We start from the raw sequence: 15,224 nt of genomic DNA, 5'->3' as shown, positions 1-15,224 counted from the left end.
GAGGGACAGGCTATTTATGGCCCAGGCTCTGCAGGGAAGGAGTGAGGGGCCCCAAATGACCCTGCCACCCGCTGGCAGCCGAGGACCCTGGGGGGGGGGCAGAGGAATGCGCAGGCCCAGCCGCCCAGGGAGGGCGGAGCTTAGCGGGCAGGGCTCCAGGTTCTGGCCCAGGCCACCCTCCTCTCCAGGGAGTCAAGGGCAAGCTACTCTCCCCCCCTCCCTGGCCACAGGTGTCCTCCCTGAGGGTCCCGGTAAGTGGGTTTGCTGGGAAAGGCAGGCTCAGAAAGGCCTCTGTTGTCCTGGCCACCCCAGCTCCCTGTCAGCTCCCAGGGGACATGTCACAAAGCCTCAGAGCTGAATGGGTCCTTTGGGCCTGACCCATCTCAAGTTCAGATGGGGAGGTTGAGGCCCACTGCAGGGACTCAGGTGCCCACTGAGGCCGGCCTGTCCTGCACCTGACTTGGCCTTGACCGTCTGTGAGACCAGGATGATGAGGGCCTCTTGCCAGGGTGGGGCCCAGGGCTCACCCAGCGGGTGTGCACAGAGGGCTGGAACCCAGTAGGTGCACAGGTTCCTTCTGCTTGCTGAGGTCACAGCTGCTGTGGCCAGGAGCCAGCTTGGGCTTCAACCAGACCTGGGTCGAATCCTGGCCCTGCCTGCCGCTCACTGCTGAGTGACTCTGGACGAGCAGGCCGGCCTCTCTGAACCTCGCCTGCCCCTCTGTCAGATAGGGGGAGCCTCAGCGACCTCCTTTTGGGGTGGTTGTGAAAATGGAGTGAGGCAGCCGCAACATCAGCCCCAGACCTCTAGCACCTGGGCTGCCCTGTCCTCTCCCACACCACGGCCTGCACCCCGCCTCGCACCCACCATCAGAAATCACACAACGCGCTCCTACATGGGTGGGGGACCCAGTCTTAAAAACACTGGGGCCACCTCTCTTGTCTGGCAGGAAAGTGGCTCCCCCTGCCCGAGGCCTATTTTAGCCTCCTACTCCTGCCTGGAGAGGCCCAGAGCATGAGGCCAGGGCCTCCACCACCGTCCTTGGAGCCCTCCCTGACCCACCTGCCCTCCGTGGGGCAATCTGTGCCTGGGGGCTCTCCTTTCTCCTGGTCCCTGTCCCCTCTCCAGGGTACTGAAGGCATGACCAGTGGGCATGAAGAGGCCATAGTCTCACTGGGGGACCTGAGTGGCCTAGCTAGGGACCCTGCAACCTGGGTCCAGAGTTGGGGGAGGCCAGGGGACTGAGAACCAGGAGGGGAGGGAGGAGGGAGTCCAGATGTTGGCCCAGGCCCTTCCCGGCGTCCTCTGCAGCAGCGGAGGAGCCAGCTCCTGCCCAGGGAGATACTGGTGTCTCTGTCCCTGGGGAAAAGCCAGCCCAGGCTTGAATGGCCCGAGTCCCTACTCTGGGCAGAACCAGGACTCTCCCAGGGCTCTGAAGCCCGGGCTTTCTGCCATCACAGCGGCTGTTGGTTGAAATAATGGGGGTGCACTTCTCCGCCTCAGTGTCCCCTCCCCAGGAAAGTCCAGCCCGGACACTTGTTTCTAAGAACTCCCCTCTGGCCTCCACCAGTCCTGTGGCCCGGGATCCCTACGCGGTCCCCGGGGTCGCTGTCCCACAGCGCCGCCCCGTGGCGGCCCCGGGAAGGCAGGAGGACGGAGCCGGCCCCGGGGACCCCGGAGCAACCTCGCTGGGCCCTTCTCAGCCCGCAGACCGGCCCGCCTCCCGGCCCCTGCACCCCGCTGTCCAGGCTCTCGGGCTGGACACCTCAGGCCCATTTTGCAGGCGCCGAGGCTCTGAACACAAGGGGACTTCCAAGGTCACGCCTTGGAAGTGCTGGGACTCAGAGAGGAGTTGCAGGTGGATTTGGGGGGAACCCGAGTTTACAAAGAGCATTTTGCAGACATTATTCAACCCCGTATTTCCCCCAGGGTCCCCCGACCCCGCGCCGCCCCCACCCGGGCTGTGCTGCCCCAAGGCAGACACCACAACCCATCTGAGCACTCAGCTGGTCTAACTGAGAGAGCTGTACCTGTGAAACACCCCTGGATTGGCAGATAAAAAAGAATGCAAAATATCTTATTAATAAACTTTAATTATCGGTTACATTGTTTAAATGACAATATTTCAGATACAGTGAAAGTATATAATTAAAATTAATTTCACTTTTTTTTCCCCTTTGCAGTGCTGGGGATCAAACGTTTGCTAGGCAAGGGCTCCACCACGGAGCTACATCCTCACCCATTTTCACTGTTTTATATATTACTAGAAATTTTAAATTGACATGTGAGGATCATTTCTGTGGTGCACATATTTTCATAGAACATCACTGGACCAAAAAGACAAGAGATGCCATTCCTAGCCCCACCTTGACCCTGGCATCCTGTCAGGGATGCAACAGGCCCCAAGTGTTCAGAAGCTTTCTTTAAGGAATCTGAAGACCACCAAAATCTGAGATTTAAACTGCAGAAATCTCTCTGGCTTGGTCACCATTATAATTCTTAGGATCTTGCATGGGACCTGGCACAGAGTAGGTGCTCATTAAATACTTGTCCAGTGAATTATCTCATTCAATGTTCATCGTAGGTAAGTAATGGAACTAATGGAGCCCGTATGTGTTAAAAATAATGACTTACAGGGGTCTGTGCACCTGCTAAAAACCCCAAACTTGACTTGTATGTACTAAGAAGAAAGATGTCCCATTATATGGCTATTTTAAAGACATTTAAAATTTGTACTTTTTAAAAATATTTTTATTTAGTTGTTGATGGACCTTTATTTTATTTACTTATATGTGGTGCTGAGAAGCGAACTCAGTGCCTCACACCTGCTAGGCAAGCGCTCTACCACTGAGCCACAACCCCAGCTCTGTACTCTTTTTTAAAGTTGACAAACAAAAATGGTACATATTGCCAGGTGTGGTGGCTCACGCCTATAATCCCAATGACTTGGGATTATAGCCTGAGGCAGGAAGATGAAGAGTTCAAAGCCTGCCTCAGCAAAATCAAGGCGCTAAGCAACTTAGTGAGACCCTGTCTCTAAGTAAAATACAAAATAGGGCTGGGGATGTGGCTCAGTGGCCAAGGGCTCCTGAGTTCAATCCCCGGTGCAAAAAAAAAAAAAAAAAAGGGGGGGGTACATATTTATTGTGTACAACAGGTTGTTTTTGAAATCCGTAAACTCCATAGAATGATTACACTGAACAATTAACATATGTAACATCACATATATTTTTGTGCTGAGAACACTTTAGATGTACTCTCTTGGGGCTAGGGTTGGGGCTGAGCGGTAGAGCACTCACCTAGCACGGGCAAGGCCCTGGGTTTGATCCTCCGCACCACATAAAAATAAACAAAATAAAGGTATTGTGTACAACTAAAAAATAAATATTTATTTAAAAAAAACCCAAAAGATGTACTCTCTTAGCAATTGTCAAAAATATAATACAGGGCTGGGGATGTGGCTCAAGTGGTACCACGCTCGCCTGGCATGCGTGTGGCCCTGGTTCAATCCTCAGCACCACATACAAACAAAGATGTTGTGTCCGCCGAAAACTAAAAAATAAAATATAAATAAATATAAATATATATTACATTGTTATTGCAGTAGCCCATGCCAGCAACTGAGGAGGCTGAGGCAGGAGGATGGCAAGTTCCAGGCCAGCCTCAGCAGCTTAGCAAAGTGGCCCTAAGTGAATTAGTGAGATCCTGTTTGTTTGGTTTTATATATATATATTTAGTTGTAGTTGGACAAAATACCTTCATTTCATCCATTTTTTTTTTTAATGGCGCTGAGGATTGAACCCAGCACCTTGCACATGCTAGGCCAGTGCTCTACTGCTAAGCCACAGGCCCAGCCTCATGAGATCCTGTTAAGAAATAAAAAATAAAAAAAAAATTAAAGTACTGGGGGATGTAGGTCAGCGGTAGAGTGCCCTTGGGTTCATTCCTGGTACAAATATGTAGAGATGATACACTGATGACACATTATTATTAACAATATTATACAAGAGAATTCCTGAACTTATTCCTGGTCTAACTGACACTTTGTATCCTTTGACCAACATCTCCTGCCTGCGGCCTCTGCCCCAGCCCCCGGTAACTCTGTTCTGTGCTGCTCTGAGTTCAACAAACAAATGAGACCGGTTGGTTTCTGTCTTTTTGTAGCTGGTTTATTTCACTTGACACAGTGTCCTCCAGGTTCATGTGTGTTATCACAAATAGCAGCATGTCTCTCTTTTTAAAGGCTAAATCCTATTCCATGTGTAGCTGGACCTTAGGATTCCAAATCCTGGCTACTGTGGGTGACACTCCAGTAAACACAGGGCTTAGGGTGGTGGGCACACTGATCCCATTCCCATGGCTCTGCCGGGTGTGAGACTGTCACACCCTCTCTGGCATATATTGTCCAATATATGTTGTTAAAGGTCATTATATTTATAATTTCATTAAAGACACTTTTGTATAAGGGACAAAATTACTTGATTTTTTCAATGAACAAATTGTAAGGAAAACGAGAGGCAGAGGAGGAACCTTTAGATTCACTGAGATTTAAGACTAAGGTGCCATCTATTCACTTTATCCACATCTTGTGAAAGATGATGTTTGATGACATTAGGGAATTATAGAATGGTAATAGTATAGATTTTTTTTCCAGTACTAGGGATTGAACCCAGGAGCCCTCTACCACAGAGCTACGTTCCCAGCCCTTTTTTATTTTTTTATTTTGAGATGGGGGTCTTGCTAAATTGCTGAGGCTGACCTCAAACTTTCGATCCTCTTGTCTCAGCCTCCTGAGGCCGTGGGATTACAGGTGTGTACCACTGCCCCCAGGAAGAGTTGTTTTTTTTTTTTTTTTTTTTTTTTTTTTTTTTTTTTTTTAGAGGATACATATTCAGATATTTAGGGATTAGTTTATATGACGTGAGATTGGCTTGAAATTAACAGGGGAGGAGGAGCAGTGGGAATAAATATGTTGACTTGGTATATGTCTAAGATGGCTGATGGATACTTGAAGATTCATTTTCTATTATTCTGTACTTCTGTATATGTTTAAAAGTTTCCATAATAAAAATATTTTAAAATAAGAAATTGAGTCACCTCTCGCAAAGGCCAACTGGAAATTTGGAAGTGATTGACTCAGATAAGAAGAGGGGGAGGCAATAAAATGTCCTTCTTTGTCTGGAAAAAGATCAAAATCAAAAGATTTGTCATTATATTAATGTCAGACACACTAGGGTTCAAGGCAAAAGCACTATTAGAACAGAAAAAGACTATGGAACTCCAGGAAGATCCAGCAGGTCTAAACTCTTATACACCTGATAACATTACCTTAAAATGTAAAAAGCAAAACAAGGAGAAATTAACAATTCCATTGTCATAATTAGAGGCTTTATCACACACTTTCAGTGACTGACACATCAAGAAGATGAAAGAATCACCAAGGATGTAAAAGATATAAACAAAACAGATACTCAATATCATTAGTAATCAGGGAAATGCAAATTAGAGCCACAATGACTCGGAATCTTACTCCCACTATTTTGGCAGACATTATGAAGTTGAACGGTGCCAGATTTGGCAAGGATATGGATCAGTGGGGACTCTCATCCACTCTGGGTGGGAGTGTGAATTGGTTCAATCTTCTCAGAAAATAATTTGGCCTTGCCTAATAAAGTTGAACATGTTGCAAACATGATAATTTAACAATTCTCATTTCAAACTCATTATTTAAAGAAACACAGATGTGACCAATCTGTAAAGAAAATCATAAGAGGAAGGAGGAGGGGCCCAGGGGTGTGCTTGTGAGGTGCTGGCGATCTTTAGGGGTGGCGAGGACCTGGGTGTCCCCTGCTTTTCTTTAAATTGTATGCCTTTGGAATGTATATCCTGCCCTAAAATGCTATGTCTGTGTGATTCACCTATCACCCCTGTACCTAAAAGCAAAAGAGTTCAGGGAGGAGACCCCAGACTGTTCACAGTGGCTCTTCCAAGAAAGCATTATTGGGGGAGTGGGGCAGAAAGGGAGGGGACTCATTTTAGATATTTCTGGATTCCTGGAATGTTTTTACATAAGTATGTGGGACTTGAGGAATTTTCTTTTATTATTATTTTTAAAATTTGCGGGGTGCTCTGCTTTGAGATTCCTAACCACCCTCCCCCATTTTTTTTCCCTTTCTTTTTTTGAGAAAGTTGCCCGGGCTGGGCTGGCCTCACACTTGCGATCCTCCTGCCGCCTCAGCCTGCAGCGCTTCAAGGATGACAGGCCTGCGCCCCTGTGCCAGCTGACTTGGGTGACTTTAAAGACCTAATTAAAGCAAGCAAAGCAAAGCAAAGCAAAACAACATTAACCTGGGTGAGTGGAAATGCCCAACAGGCACTGGTGTGATGGAGAGATGGGCTCCTTTTTGGTGAGTCACGTGACCTGCCCAGGGCTCCTCTGTAGAATAGGCCCAATGGCGTCTGCCTGGTCTTATGGGGTCCGTGGCTGGCAGGTTGGCAAAGGGCCGGGATTCACAGGGAATGTTCAGAACATGGAAAGAAGGGACAAGTGTTCTGGGAATTCAGAGGAGAGGGTTGGGGGCTGGAACAAGGGACTGGAACAGACTTTCCTCTGTGGGCCTGGGGGACCGGGAGAAGGGAGCAGGGAGTGACATATTTGGCTGAGGGCAGGGAGTTTGTCCAGACCAGCCAGCTCTGGAGGGGCCAGATTTCCTGGGGATCCGGCAGAAGTGAGGACAGGGGATAACACAGGCTTTATTTGGAACTAGGGATGTCATGCAAATATATGCAAAAATAATGCAAATGAGCCTGGCTGAGTGGCCGGTAGGAAGGAGGACCCAGCTGGTGATTTTGTTCCCAAAGTGTGGTCCAGGACCACCTGTGACAGAATTACCTGGGGAGCTCATCCTGGTCCCTGCCACCCCCAGACCTGCTGCTTCTATGCTTTGGAGTCACAGCTCATGTTTGGGGAGCTCCCCAGGTGATTATTTACTTCTGCATTCATTTATTGAACACGCACATGGGAGCACATTATAATCATAACACATTGTGATCTGCGCACGTTGTGATAGAATACAAACATTCAAACACAAAAGTAAGTCTCCCTTTGCCTTCTCCACCCCCACCCTCGAGCCAACCAGGGGTCCTTGTGTTTCCTTCGGGAAGCTCCTCTGCACGCGACAGGGCCACTCAGCCTCTGATCTTTTAGCTCCACAGCATCTTAGAGTCTTAGGGTGATGCTCTGGGTCACTCAAAACGGAAACTGTCACTCATGCTTGTCTTTGTTGGCTCACTCACAATTCAGTAGGAGCCTGCAGGATGCCAGGGCCATGCTGGTGAGAAAGGCTGCAGCCCTGGCCCAGGAGTCGTGTGAGAGGACAACCTTGCATTCGCAAAGGGCAGTGCGGTCTGGTGGTGAGAGCAGGGCGGCCTGGATTCCCAAGACTCGCCCTTCATCTCCCTGTCTGCGTCAGGTGTTGATGGCACCTGCTTCCCAGGGCCTGATGTTGTGACTCAAGATCTCATGAGCCAGAGGAGAAGGGGAGCCTCTGCCTTCAATCAATGGGGGCTTCTTTCTGGAAGCCGAGGCCTGGCCTCAAGCAGAGGCCATGGGATGAGTGACCCTGAGGACACGGGGTGGGGGGGCCAGGGGAAGGGGAGGGGGAGTGTGCTCATCACCTGCCTGCTTCCTGGGCACCTGCCACTGGGTTTGGCAGTTTCATGCTTCAAAAAAATCTAATTCAGCCAGGCGCAGTGACACTCGCCTGTAATCCCAGCAGCTCAAGAGGTTGAGGCAGGAAGATCAGAGTTCAAAGCCAGCCTCAGCAACTTAGCGAGGTCCTCAGCAACTCAGTGAGACCCTGTCTCTAAATAAAATATTTAAAAGGGCTGGGGATGTGGCTCAGCGGTTGAGTGCCCCTGGGTTCAACCCCAAGTACAAAAAAAAAAAAAAAATCTAATTGACTCTTCCCACCCAGGGCCTGGGGGTGTGGCCCTGTGGAAGAGCTCTTGCCTGGCACTGAGGCCCTGGGCTCCATCCCAGCACCACAAAATTGTAAATCAGTAAACTTAGATAACATCTCCCAACCCTTTGGGAGACAAGTGTTTCTGAAACTGAGGCTCAGAGAGATAAAGTGACTTACTCAAGGCCACACAGGGAATCAGTCTCCAGGGGGGACTTGAGTTTGCCCTGTCCTCTTCTTGGCTTCCTGTCACCTCCCAGGGCATGGGCTGGGACAGCTCAACTTTCAGCTTCAAACACTCATGGCTGGGTAATCCTCTTCTCTGATCTTGGTGATCTCATCTGTTAAATGGGGCTTGGCTGGCCACCAAGCAGCCTCGGAGGAAACCTGTCTCCAAGAGCACCTACGCCTCTAGCTCTTCCTGCCTGCGCCCCTGGAGTTTCCCACAGCCCTCCAGCTCAGGGGCTCCCCACAAGCTCGGGAGCCCTTCCCTTGCAGGGATCTTCTGATCCCACAGCCCCATTTCCTGAACCAGAGCCCTTGGGGTCACCCTCTTCTGCCTGCACATGCAGTCCTGTTAGCGTCCCTCACCAAAATGCCCCAGCTGGCACTGGTCCCTACAGGGCTTGGTCTACAGAGCCCTCCCATGGGAGGGCTCCTGCTGGCTCAGCTCAGAGAGGTCCATTGCAGAACAGGGACCGCAGCAGGTGCTGGCGGGAGGCGCTGACCCCCTTGGCTAGCTCTGGCTGAGAATCCATGGAATCTGCGAAGGTCACTTCCAAATCCACACCAAGTTGCCAGGGGAGCCAGGCCCCAGAGTCACCACCGACTCACTCAGTTCCTTCCTTTCACAGTCATCCAGGATGGGCACATGTCGGGCCAGCAGGGACACTGCCTGGACTGCGGCAGCAGCTTGTCTCCTATCAAAGAGGAAAGGCAGCAGGCAGGGGCCCCAGCCAGCAGTGGGCTCAGAAGACACCTGCTGTGTGGAAAGTGTGCCCAGAACCCTGGCCACTCCCTCCCTCCCGAGTGGGGAAGGGAGATGGAGGCGCCTGCAGCTTCCTGCCTTCTCACCCCACTGTCTCTTCTGTTGACACACCTGTGTGCTTCTAAACTATTTTTACATAATGGTTGAAAACTTGCTTTTAAGTTAAACAGTTTTATTTTAAGGACTGGGGGATGTAGCTCAGTGATACAATATTTGTGGGTTGGATCCCTGGCTTGGGAAAAAAAAAATATATATATCCAGGCGTGGTGGCACGTGCCTGTAATCCCAGCAAGTCAAGACGGAGGCAGGAGGATTGCTAGTTTGAGGCCAGCTTCAGTCACTTAAAGAGGCCCTCAGCAATTTAGTGAGGCCCTTTTTCAAAATAAAAAAAACAAAAAGGGCTGGGGATGTGGCTCAGTGGTTAAGTGCCCCAGTGCCCCCTCCCTCCACAAAAAGAAAAGAACGATTTTATCTTTATTTTACAAGGGAGCTTCCGATCATCAGCGGAAACCACTTCTAACTTGCCATATAGAAAAGATGGAAATAAGTACAAGAAACTCAAACCGGGTGTCCCCACTCCTGCCAGGTACTCCTACCATCGGCGTTGGCAAGGCCAGGGAGGTGAGAGTGTCACAGGCTGACCCTGTCTCCTGCCACCTTCCAGGGAGAAGGGCCTTGAATCGGGACGCGCCTCAGCGTTGCTTCCCGCCCAGTCCCTGGGCTGCAGGCGCCGGAGCCATCCCCGGGAGGCGCAGTGTCCTCCGCGATTCCGGGCGGAGGCTGGGACAGTGCTCTAAACACCTTCCTAACTGGTGGTCACGTGCCTGGAGGGGGACGGGTATGAGCGACCAGGTCCTGCTGAGCAAAAGGAAGTTGAGAGAGCGAAGGACGGCTGGGTCCCGCGCTCCCGAAGGCTGGAACCCCGGTCAGTTCCAAAGCCCCCGCCCTGGCCGGGGTCCTGCAAGGCGGGGCGCTCCCAAACCTCGGGACCCCCTGCTCGAGTGACCCCGCCTGCCAGAGCGTCCCTGGTTTCCCGCTTGGAACTGAACGTGTCAGGTCACGTCTCCAGAGTTTCAGGCAGGGTCTTCTCTCTGTCGCTGCCCCCACGTCCGCCCTGGACTTGGCACAGAGAGGCCGCCCCGCCCCGCGCGTCCAGGACCTGGGGACACCGCGGCGCCTGGCTGCAGTACCCGACGGCGCCACACGGGGGCAGCAGGCGCGCGCTGCCCCTCGCTCCGGCCGGCGCTGGGCTGGGGGAGCTGAGGGCCGGGGACGCCTCGCGCCTGGGACCCCAGACAGGTCGCTTCACTCCGAAGCTTCAGCTTCCCCATCTGTCAGATGGCAGAGGCTTTAAGTAAGGGCGTTTGATATCCTGGCAGCCCCCGAGGGTCCCTCCTTGGTCTCCCACTAGCCTTTCAGACCCAGTGGAGACAAGTCACTGGGGGCAGAGGTGAGTCCCCTGAGGTCACAGGACTCCAAGCAGGGCTCTGGGTCGTGGAAACCCCTCTGTACAGATGGACAGACTGATCCCACAAAGGAAGGGGATCTGCCCATGCCTCATACCAAGGACAGTGCCGGCTGGCCCTGGGACCCCAGGTTTAGAGGGGGTCAGAGGCGGGGCCAGCACTTGAACCTTCCTCTCCCCAGGCCTGTCTACACCTCTGGACTGTCCTCTTCACGCCTCAGGGCAGAGGGATGCCGGCTGAGCTCTGCCCTGGCCCTGACCTGAATGAAGTCCTTACCTCCCTGGGTGATCCCGCCAGGCCACCCTGTGCCCACTTACAGATAGGCTGGCGCCTGCTTAGCAGACTGGACTCTGACTCCCCAGGTCAGAGTGGCCTGAGGTGTGACTGTCTCTTGGGCAGGGCCTCAAGGGCTGCTCACCTACGTGGCTACAGAGCCAGGGGGTGGCAAGGGAGATTTCCCGGGTGTCCTGGGCAAGCCTCCGCTTCCCCAGACCTCCCCACTCAGCAGACTGTCCAGCGCACCGGGCAGCGAGTTACAGTGGCCGGATGGGGTGGACTATGGGGCAGCCTGTGGGCAGCTTCCCCTGCTGGAAGATAAGGCCCAGGGGCTAGAAGGGCCCTTGGTCTCTGGGACCTGAGGCCGAACAGTCGGGGAGCCAGGGAGCATTCCAGACCAGCCTTGCGGGCCCCCTAGGCTGGGGACAACCAGGGCTACCACTGTGAGCCTAAGGGCCTTGGAGGAGGGGCAGAGGGGCTGGGCTGGTGCCGTGAGAGCCCCAATCCTCTCCCACGACCCTGCAGAGGGTGGAAAAGGCTGGCGCTGGCCTCCGGACACTGCCCAGGCTTGAGCGAGCCACCAGCCAGAGAGCCAGAGATTCTTCCTGCCCCTCATCATGGACTTCAGAGTTTCCTCCTTTGGCCAGACCGAGCTGTCCGCGGAAGCAGAGGCTGGGGAGGAGCCCTCTGGAGGCCACAGCCTTTTGGGTTCTGGGCTGGGGGTGGGGGGCCCAGGGCTTGTAGCCTCTGCCTGACTCCTAGGGAGGCGCAGCGGGTCCTGGAGCAGGTGGTACCCAGGGAGCGAGGATCCATAGACGGAGGGGACTCCTGGGTGCTGGGGCTGCAGGCCGGGAGATGGTTGACAGGGGCAGAGTCTCAGTAGGGCGGGAAGGGAGTTCCCATGATTGATGGTGGTAAAGTTCACACCTTAGAAATGGTTAAAAAATAACTTCCTGTGGTGTCTATTGGTGTCTATTTTACCACAACTTGTAGAATTACTTTCACTTTAAAAAAAATGAAGAAGAGAGGACAGTGGGGGGTGATGGGAAAGACAGCAGAATGAATGGGACAGAACTTTCTATGTCACATATGAATGCGCGACCAGTGTGACTCCACACCATGTGCCACCACAGGCTGGGAAGCTAGACTCCACGCAGGTGCCATACGTCGAACACACTCCACCATCACGTATAACTAAAAAGAACAACAACAACAAAAACCTTTTTAAAATGAAGGCATGATCAGGAATTGGGCAAATAGAACAGGAGAAGAAGATTCCCCAACATTGTACAGGGGTGGGGAGTGTCTCCAAAAGCAAGGACAAGAAATGGGGACACAGAATGAGAAAGGGGCTGGTAGGCCCAGAGGCAGGGCATGGCCAGCACACACTCATGTCCTCCTGCCCAGTCCCCACCTCCCAGCCCCTCAGACCCCACCCTGCCCACACAGCCATACTAGACAAGACCCTGAATGCTCATGACACCTCTGAGCCACCGTACGTCAGGGAGTCAGAGTCCTACAGTCCTGCATCTGCCCAGCTCACACACACACACACACACACAAACACACACACACCCCTGCCTGCCGGGAGACCCTCAGGTCTGGCCTCAGCTGACACTTTCTGGAACACCATGATCTACAAAACTCTCTTCAGGGCTTTGGTCTGGGGTTCAAGGCACCTGACCTGCGGACCTCTCCTGTCACTCTTGAGGATTGCTGGGCCCCCACCCTGGGCCAGATCCTGATGAGACCCTGCGGGCACCATGCCCACCTCCAGGAGTAGCCTGGCAGGACCCCTGCTACAGCCTAGATCCTGAAGCCCACCTTGCCCCACCTCCCAGCCCTTGGCCTCCGCCCTCCCTCTCTCTGGGAATGGCATCTCCCAGCCTTCAAGGTCAACTTTGCTCCCCCTTCTTAGTGCTTCCTGTGCGGCTGGTGGGGGCCCCTTCCCTGAAGTTCCCATGGTGAGAACTCCAGGCCCTCCCTGGTGCCGGTGCACAGTCCGGGATCAGCCAGAATCAGGGGCTCAGGGGCTGTGGGTCCTGCCCTGATCCAGATTTGCTGCGTGACCTCAGGTAAGTGCCTCTCTTCTCTGGGCTTTGCTTACAACCTTCTAGGAAATGTGGCCTCCTGGGCAGTCATTCCTATGGGATGTGCTCTGTCACCAGGCAGCAAGAGCCAGGGCAGAAGGAGTCACGGAGGACTGTGACCTGAGGGTGGGACAGAGTCAGGTGACACTCACACAGATATCCGGAGCTACCGTCAGCGCTCAGCTGAGCCTGCCCCAACCTGCTGGAATGTCAGGGCGGGGCCCGAGCTTGTCACCGCCACCATCCCATCCCATCAGCATCCAGAAGTTCAAAGAATTTCCTCCTCTGGAGGCATCTCTGGCCAGGGCCAGGACTGCTCTCTGGACACAACAGACTGGACAAAAAGAGCTTTCTGGACTGTCTGACCCTGACCTCCTCGAGGGGTGAGAGAGGAGAGAGAAGGACCCCACTCTACTGAGCACCTGCTGTCTACTGGGCAGTGGGTTTCACCTCTGTGGCTTCAAAGGCAGGATCCGTATCCCCATTTCACAGGCAGAAAAAGGGAGGCTCCCAGGGTGGTGAACCTCCTCCTCCAAGACCCTCCTGCCACCTCCCGGGCACAGCTGGCTGCCCCTCAGCAGCCTCCCTTCCCTGTGCAGTTGGGGGCATCTGGCCAAGAGTCCCGAGCGTTCCTGGCATCCTGGGATCTGCCAGTGCCTGACTGAGTGTGTGCACATTCCTGTCCTCCTCCCACGACTACCGGCACCTCCTCACCTCCCAGGAGTGTGGGGAATCTTCTGTCACCCCATCTCAGCTCGGCCTTGTGCCCCGGGAGCCGAGATCCTCCACCTTCCTGTCTTCCTGCTCCATCTCTTCCTGAGCCTGGACACCCCCTGGGTTCAGTCCTGCCCTCCAGGAGCCTGGAGTCCTGACATTCCCTATCCAGGGGCTGTGTGATCTTGGGCCAGGGCCTGCCCGTCTCTGAGCCAAGAGCCACTCAGCTGTAAAGAGGGAGAAGAACCAAGCTGAATGGTCCTGTGGCCTTGGGGTCAGAAGCTTAGGTCAGTCAAATTCACTCCTGTGGATCAGATCCCCTGCTCAAGGACAAGGTCTCTGCCAGGTGCTGGCAACCAGTAGATCCTGTCCCCAAAGAGCTGAGCCCCTGATGGCAGCAGTCCTGAAAGCCACCTGGTGTGACCAGGAAGCCGGGCGCAGGCAGGGTGAGGGCTGCCGTGGACAGGAAGAAGCAGCCTTCCACGAGATTAGCCAAGAAGTGGTGGGAGGCTCTGTCTCCCCTGGAAGCCCCTGGAAAGGTCTAGAAAAGCTTCAGAGAGAAAAGGAAAATTAAGTTTTGAAAGAAACACCATAATTCAATCCAAAAAAATACCCCGTTAATTTTGTCAAGGAACCAGTTAATTGAATCGAATTTCTTTCCAAATCCAGGCCTATTCAGAACCCAAGTTCTGCTAAATTTAAAGTAAACTCCCTAAATAATCCAGCGAATGGGCCAGCTGAGTCCAGTCCCTGGTAAATCCAGCCCCGAGCCATTCCAGTCCCGTGACCACTCTCTCAATCCGCTTAGCCAATTTTTTTTTCTTTTAATAAAATGTAATTTAGGCAAACAATGGTCCACTTTGGTCAAATGACCAGAAAGTTTAGACCGAAGGGGCTGGCGCCAGTTAAATGAGAAATTCGTCACGCCAGCTGGGGTGGCATGGTGTGGGGCCAGGGCTGGTGGGGTGCCATGGATGGGACTTGTGAGCCCAGGTGCCATGCTCCCACTGTGACCCTCAGTTTCTTCATCTGAATGAAGGAGAGGCAGCTATGGAGACCAAGCCAGGAACCTAGGGAAAGAGCCCTCCCAAGACCACCAGAGCAGGTTTCCTGGCTTCCCAGCTTCCCCTGGCCCTCCCTCCCGCCCTCCTCCATTCTGGTAGGGGAGGAGCTAGCCGATTGCTGGCCCATCTGGTTTTCCTCCCTGTAAAATGGACCCTGAAATTCTTACTTTTAGTTTTCTTGGTCCTAGGGATTAAACCCTAGGTGCTTAAGCACTTGAGCCACATCCCTAGCCCTTTTAAATATTTTATTTAGATACAGAGTCTCACTGAGTTGTTTAGGGCCTTGCTAAATTGCTGAGGCTGGCCTTGAACTAGCAATCCTCCTGCCTCAGCCTCCCGAGTTGCTGGAATCACAGGCATGCGCCACTGCCCCGGGTAATTCACTTTTATTTTGGGGATAGAAAAAGACTTCATGTCGGGCAAAATTCAGTTACCAAAGAAGTAACAGGTCTCCCTGGTTCCTCTCTGTCCTCAGCCACTCTCGTCTCTCTGGGAGGAAACCACCCTGTCTCCAGCCTCTCCGAGTGCCAGCCAGAGACAGCCATATCAACACATAGAAAAGGCTGGTGTGGCCCCTCCCTGCCTTTGTACAGTGAATAACCACAAACCGGAACCGTCCTGGGGACCCCACTTCCCCGTTGACAGACACTCCGTGCAGGGCTTTC

Source organism: Marmota monax, unplaced genomic scaffold (assembly GCF_021218885.2).
Source record: "Marmota monax isolate L192 unplaced genomic scaffold, Marmota_monax_Labrador192_F-V1.1 WCK01_AAM20220418_F8-fsc00051, whole genome shotgun sequence".
Lineage (NCBI taxonomy): Eukaryota > Metazoa > Chordata > Mammalia > Rodentia > Sciuridae > Marmota > Marmota monax.
Note: the sequence above shows the minus strand (reverse complement) of the source record.